At 42.8% G+C, this 7,265-nt stretch overlaps 1 protein-coding gene across 6 annotated transcripts in view; it reads left to right on the top strand.

The window, feature by feature from the left end:
* The first annotated feature begins 210 nt into the window (after positions 1-210).
* Positions 211-7,265, top strand: part of Ccser2 (coiled-coil serine rich protein 2) — a 114,575-nt gene continuing 107,520 nt past the window's right edge. For all 6 annotated transcript variants that reach the window (XR_007979182.1, XM_052190194.1, XM_052190193.1 and 3 more), the window contains exon 1: positions 211-437. The gene's annotated coding sequence lies outside the window, so the exon portion shown is untranslated. The remainder of the gene's footprint in view (positions 438-7,265) is intronic.

Raw genomic sequence — 7,265 nt, 5'->3', positions numbered from 1 at the left:
GGTCAGACAAGAGACTGGAGTGAAAGGGTCATGCCAGGAAAAGACCTGAGTCAGGGGGCAAAGAGGCAAGGTCAGTGGATCAAGGCGGAGCTTGGGAATGGCTGGCGTGAGGGTGGGGCGGGCCCGGAGGCGGGGCCTAGCCCGGTGAGACTCGCGCCTGCGCAAGGACCGTCCGGGAGGCGGGGCCGCGCACGCGTAGTGCGCGGGCCCTGGAGGGCGGAGTCCAGGAGGTGCCGGCCAAGGGAGGGGGCGCGGCGTTGGTGAAGTCCGGCGCTCCCGCAGGCCGTGGAGGCAATGCTGGCTGCTGCGGGGCAGGCGGCTGGACGGACGGGGATGTGACCGGACTGCCCCTCGCCTCTCTCCCATCCTCGGGCGGGCAGGTCGCTGGGCGACCCGCAGCCGGGCCGCGGCCGAGGAGGCAGCGCGACCTCCGCACGGTGAGAACCTGGGGGTCAGGGCCAGGGTCTCGGGGCGCCCGAGGCTGCCTGGCTCCGGGGAGCTGCACGGGCGCACGGAGGGCCCGGTGTCCTTGGCCATCAGAGCTCTGGGACGACCCTCGGAGCCCCCGCCCCTTCTCCCGAGCCGCCTGCGGTGCAGCGGGCAGGCCGGATGCCCCTGCTTGGTGGTGCTGTGACGGGAAGGGGCCGCGGGACGCCCCGGCAGCAGCCTTCCTGCACCGGGAAATCAGGGCGAGGCTGAGATGCTCTGGGATTTCAAAGACTGGATGCTCGCGTTGGTAAGGGAAAGTACCCGAGAGCCCGGAATGAGTGGGATTTTTTTTTTTTTTTTAAATCATTGAGTCAAAACAAAGACACGCCCTAAAACACATCTTGAGAACTTTGGTGGATTACACGGTATCTATAGGTTCAGGTCCTTTTTTTCCTTCCTCTCCCTCTTTTGGACATCTATTTTTTTTATACAGTTTTAAAATGTACCTACTTTCTTGACAAAGTGAAGGGAGGGGTAAGCCACTTGAGGTGGTCGTTGGTGATAACGCCTGATTTTTGAATTTAAATAATTGCAAATTCATCTTTGCTGGCTACCTAGCCAATTAGGTTTGCTGATCATAAAATAGGCCTTAGCAATGGAAATTACTAGTGCACAGACTCTTTGCTGTCCAAGATTGGAATGCCCTGTTTCACTTAAGGAGAGAGAAATCTGGTGTGGTGGCTCACGGCTTTATCCTGGCATTCAGGAAGCAGAGGCAGGTGGATTTCTGTGAAATCCAGGCTAACCTAGTCTTACATAGCAAGATCCACAATAGCAACGACAACTTAGACCTTGTCTCAAAAAAAAAAAAAAAAAAAAAAAGAAAAGAAAAAAAAGGGTGGGGGAAGACGGTTATGAATGAGATTGAGCATTTACTTTATTTTTTCAAAGTATCTGTTTGAAAAAGCATTTTTTTTATCGGAACATTAAGTATTAGTGGGATATATGTATTTGGACAGTTGATTAAAGTATCATCATTTAGATTAAAAAACTTTAATCAAACTTAATGGGAAGGATAAGTACAAAGTATGTGTTATAATGTGTAATCTCTAATTGGAACGGATGTAAACATTGATGAATGGTTTGCATGGATGAAGTCAGTCTTCTTTCCAGACTTTATTAATGTTTGTCTCTCTTAATTTGTTGGAGCGCATTGCTCCTCTCTTATATGGTGGTTTTCTTCCTGGTTCTCAACAACACTGACCTCAATCGCTAGGTTAAAAATATGTACAACCCTTAACCTGTAATTTGTCCTGTTTCTTTAATATGCCTTAACAAGAAAGCCAGAAGCCGTCCTGAGAGCAGGAGCTTTTTTATTCTACCTTCCCTCAGGTAGAATTTTTTGCTTGTTGCCATATTGCTTTTACCGTGTGGGGGAAGAAGAGAATTTTAACTTCACGGTTAGCATTCCTTCAGTCTTTCCCAATTTATGGCGTTTGCCTGCAGTTCTCATTTCATCTACAGTTACCCATGTCCTCCCCGTGGGACTGTCTGCAGTTCACAGAAGATGGCATCTTCCTTTGTTTCCTGGGTCCAGAATTGTCTTCCTAGTAAACATCTTGCATCCCCACTGGAGTATTGAGCTTGAGTCTTGTCTGGGCATCCCTTGTTTTCACTGAACCAGGAGCACCACGCCACGCTGCACTGAGCACTTCATCAGTTAGGAGTTAATGATTTGCTTATCTATGTATCCCCCAGGCTTCTGAGTTTCTTTTTAAGTTTGCTGCTACAGCACATACTGCTAAAATCTATTTACTAAATGCATTTGTAGGAACCGGTCCAGGCTTGAATGCAGATTTAGGAGAAGCTAAATATGTTTGGACCGACTTTCAGTACCAGAAGATTTGGGGAAAAAATCAGTATTTTAAAAAATGATTTTTAGAAAAATTGTATGATTGGTGTCTTACCTGCTGTTTTGTCTAAGTGTGGGTATCAGATCTCCGGGAACTACAGACAGTTGTAAGATGACATGTGGTTGTTGGGAATTGAACCGGGGTTTTTTGACAGAGCAGCCAGTGCCATTAACTGTTGAGCCATCTCTCCAGCCCCAACATTAGTTCTTTTATTTGTTTAAGGGTGAAATAAAAACTGATACTGGCTCAGAATGACATCCTGGTTATGATGGAAAAAAAGGTTCCTTGAAGGTGGATGAACGAAGGCCATGGCTAGTTAGGGTCGGTCTGGAACTTTATTTGAGGTGCAGGGGTTTGCCCACAGTTATGGCTAGAAAGGGACAGATCTGGGAACACAGATGTCCTCTGCCCATCTTTGTAGTTTACTTTTACCCCCCTCTATCCTAATTCTAAATACATTTTTTTTCAAATTACATTTATCTCTTTTGTGAGTGTGTGTTCTCACCTGCTCAGGCCCCTGTGCTGCAGTGTGTGCATTATGACACGTGTGAGAGGGTCAGTTGTGGGGATGGGTTCCCGTTTTTCAGCTTGTGGGTGTTGGGGATAGACTTGATGACAAACAAGCACCTTAACCCACTTTTTTTTCCCCTTTAGAAAGAGTCTCACTGTAACCCAGGCTAGCCCAGAACTCAATGGGTTGCTTAGCTCAGGCTGAGCTCAGATCACTGCAGCCCCTCCCTAACCCCTAGCCTTCTGAGTGTTAGGGTCACAGAAATGAGCCATCAGCGCCTAGCTTCTAATTTGTAATAACGGGTTTACCATCTTGGTATGGTATGAGAGAAATGGATATTTAGTATAAAAGGGCTATATCAGAAGATATTAAATTGGAAAGATTTAGCAGATCATTTGGTTCACTGCTAAAATAGCTTGGAACCACCAAAGCAGCAGGGAGCTTGCCTCTGTCTCCATCTGACCTCAGGCCACAGCTCTTTGCTTGCTTCTCATTGGTCCAGAGAGCAGCCTGTTCCTGCCTCCCTCTTCCCTAGCTGCCACTCCGAGGGACCTAAAGCCCTAGAGTGGCTGGGAAACCTGATACCTCATTTGGGAAAATAGGGGGAAACTGAACCTTTACCACTCCTGGACTGGAACTGGCTCACACTTCAGTGTTGGGAGCCTCTGGTCACCATATGGTGACTGCGCAGTGCCTTCTGGTGGTAAAGTGAGATTTTGGTATAACTGGTTACAGCTGGTTAATAGCCTGGCTAGAATGACATGCATGGTCTACCTGTTGTGAGAAGAGCTGCTCTGCTTAATCCTGTGATAGTTCTTAGGGACAAAAGGTGATAATTGTAGATTTGTGTCTCTAGCACATCCTTTTTCAACTATACGCCTAGTGTAGTGGGCTTCACTGGTTCCAGAAGACGTTTTGTTTTTTAAGAAATAAAAACAAACAAACAAAAAAACTAGTCTTTGTTTCTTGTTAATTTCAAATAATTTTATACCACTGATTGGTGTGTAAATGTAACCTTTAATCTAGGTTTTAATATTTGATGGGTTTTCTTTTTGCTAGTTTCTATACCGTTGGGTTAATTATACAGTGGTACAGAAAATAGTTCTTATTTCTAAGGGGACATGTGAGTTGGTTATTGTTTTGTAAGTAGTGCAGTTATTATATTTAGGTGTCGTAGATGGCCTTACTAAAATGCCACTCCCTGTCCTTTCAGGATTCTGCAGTTCACATATGCCCACTTAGTCTTCTTTGTTTCCCTGAGGCTAAAGGCCCTTGGGAGGAATTACAGCATCAGAGGGTATGAGGGTTTTATCAGTTTCAAAAGCTCTTGCTGGCTTTACTTTCCAAAGATCTGCACTTCTCCCAGAAGAATTTTAGTTGAATAATTTGTCATACTTTCATTGCCTTTTGTTTTGAGTTACTCTATTCAACAATGAGGATAAGAGGACTTTGTGTCTCACAGTTAAAAGGCACTTGCAGGCTTTGTCTCAGTTTTATTCTCTCCTGTCTGTGGATGGGTTTACCCACAAAGTCACTAAAATATTTTTACTAATTTTTATTAGCATTAACACTCCAAATATTATTTTTGCTACTTTGTATATTTATTTATTGAGTTTCAAGGAAACCCTGTCTGACTTTGAATCCTGGTCCTTCCTACTCTACCTTCCATGACTTAAAGGCCTGACTTATTTTTTAGTACTGACCACTTGGGAACTTTTTAAAATTTTACTAGAATAATTGACTTAAAAAAAAATACTTCGTGGTTTTGTCATTAATTGTGAGGCGTGCGTATGAAGGCACCCCACCGCTTGAGACATGCACTTGATTTAAGCCATCCTCTTATCTGAGATCCCCTTGAGCAGGGATTGTAGATATGAGCCATATTTCTGGTTGGTACTTACTTTTGAAAGATGAGTTCTGGGCATAAGTATTACTTTGAATATCTAGCAGGATGGTTCTTAGACTTTTCAAACTTAGAACCTCCATTGCACTTTTAAATATTCTTGAATACTTTAACAGGCTTTTGCTTGTTTTGAATGCTTAAAGTAACAATAAATCTATAATATATTAAAATTGTGGTACATTTTAGACAAACCAAAGAGTTCATGATTTTAGTGTACTTGTTAAAGGTTTTGTTTGTTCAGAAGGCCAGTTCTGATTTAGCTTGAATTGTTAACCTTTTAAAAAGCTACAAAACAAAACCTTGTTATCTGCTCTTTTTTCTTTCTTTTTTTTTTTTTTTTGGAAAGTGATGTATTCTAGGCAGATAGATAGCCCAGAGCAATAATTATCAGATGCACTATACTGATCCTGTCACACCATTGTTTCTAACTACTAGAAACTAGAAGATAGGCTTTTTGTAGCATCATTTTATGGATGAGATGTAAAGGGATCTGCTGAAGATAAAATAGGTGTCTCTAGCAAGCCATGGGATAGGACTAGACTGCTTTCATTTAAAAGGCACCATTCCACATGTGTATTATCTTACAGCTGGGCTGAAGACTGGACTTTTAGGCATTTGAAAGATATGTATTTAAAACCAAACCAACAGTGATAGTTGAAATTTTTCTTCTGTTTACCTTTTTGTGACATTTAATAGCTTACTATGATTGAAGAGGGTTATCTTTGAGGATTGTTGGTTTTAAAAATACTGTATGTTATCTCTTGGAGAGATGGCTGATGCAACAACATAGAAATACATTAAACTGTGTTTCTCATAGGAGGTAATAGAAATCATGTGAAATTAAGTCTGGGCTCTGAATTGGAGGTGGAGGTTGAATATAGTTCTTGAAAGATAAAAGACTGAGTAACCCTTTGTAAGAGGATGAGAATGTGGACTGTCAATTTGGAAAGAGCTGAGATTGAAATATATGTATTTTCTTTTTTTCCTATTGCTCTGTGATATAGTGTACCTAATTCTGTGACACATCTAGTCCCAATCCAGTTGTGTGCTTGTCAATCATATGGGCTGAGTCCGACAAGTGAGTGAGTACTGGATAGCATGACACTGGCAGAAGGGAAGAGACTTCTGGGAAATAAGAAATCCCCCAGCTGAAAGGAGTGACCAAGAAAGAAAGTCCTGGGATATGATACCTATAGGAGATTTGAGGGAAATATAAAGAGAGAGCCCAAGGACACACAGGCACACTGCACTTTGAGTGCCATGTCAGGCTACAGTTAGTTCAAGTTGATGCACCCTCATGTGACAGCTCTGTTGGATGTGACCTCTCATCCCCGTCTGTAGCTTCCTGTCTCTTTTGGTTTGTAACTTCTGATTGTTAGGTTGCCAGTGTTGGGATGTGACTCAGCCTACTAAGAGACCAGCCAATCAGAATGTTCCTTTCTTTATGAGTAAATTAAACAGTCAGAACATATGTGTAGTCCTTGGGTTGCTCTTGTCTGGTGAGTTAGTTGATTTTATGTCTCAGAGTGAATCTTTGGTGTTAGAGATTTCTAATTGCTTAAGTTGAGGCCTTGAACTATAAGGAGATAGAGGTTTCTTAAAGGCTACATCTATGAGAATTTTTTTTTCCTGTTTTTCTTTTTGATTGGTAGCTTCATTTGAATATGAGTGGACCAGTTTTGAAGATTCTTAGCCTTAAAATGGGACTGATTATTATAAACAATCAATAATCTGTTTTTTTTGTTGTTCTTTTGTTTTTTTTAGTTGAAGTTTTAATATGTAGCCCAGCCTGGCCTGCAGCTCAAAGAGATCCCTTTGCCTCTGCTTTTTGTTTGGTGAAGCAGAAGCTTGGTGGTCCATAGCTTCTGTTTTTATGTTAGGTATTGAAAAGGCCAGGTGACGTCTTCCGTGCTACAGATGTTTTCTGTTCCTCATTATTCTCCATCTGTCCAGATGCAGAAGGAACGATCTCCTGTCCTACAGTTTGAGTTGCCTGTCTCCCCACCCCGCCTAGCCACCTCCCCACACTTAGATGTGATCTCTGATGAGTGAGCTGGCAGTATACCCTAGGGACCACAAAGAGGCAGCATCACAAGGTTCTTTGACTAGTTCTTGTCATCATATTAATGATATTTGGTTGCAGCCTGAGTGCTTTGTGGAAATTTGAGAGCTTTCTCAGACCATTATGTCTTGGCAGCCAATGTTAGGGTTGAGAGTTGCATTTTTCTCAGAAGACCACAGCTGAGAAAGGCAGGAACTATTCCTAACGGCCCTTAAGTGTGTAGAATGGTGTAGGTGTTACTTTGGACAGAGTTGTTGGTATGACAGCTTACAGGAAACAATCAGGTGGTATTTCTTTTCAAGAGATGAAGAGGCAGAAAAGCCAGTTTTTCTTTGTCGTCCTCATTTTTTGCTTCATCATAGTCTGGGCTTGTCAACTCTTATTTTTGGCATTAGCTAGAGTTAGGCACTTGACTGTGTGGCCTATCTGGCAGTCTGTGCTTCTCTG

The sequence above is a fragment of the Apodemus sylvaticus genome, chromosome 8 (genome assembly GCF_947179515.1).
Source record: "Apodemus sylvaticus chromosome 8, mApoSyl1.1, whole genome shotgun sequence".
Taxonomy (NCBI): Eukaryota; Metazoa; Chordata; class Mammalia; order Rodentia; family Muridae; genus Apodemus; species Apodemus sylvaticus.
This window is presented reverse-complemented; position numbering and strand designations above follow the sequence as displayed.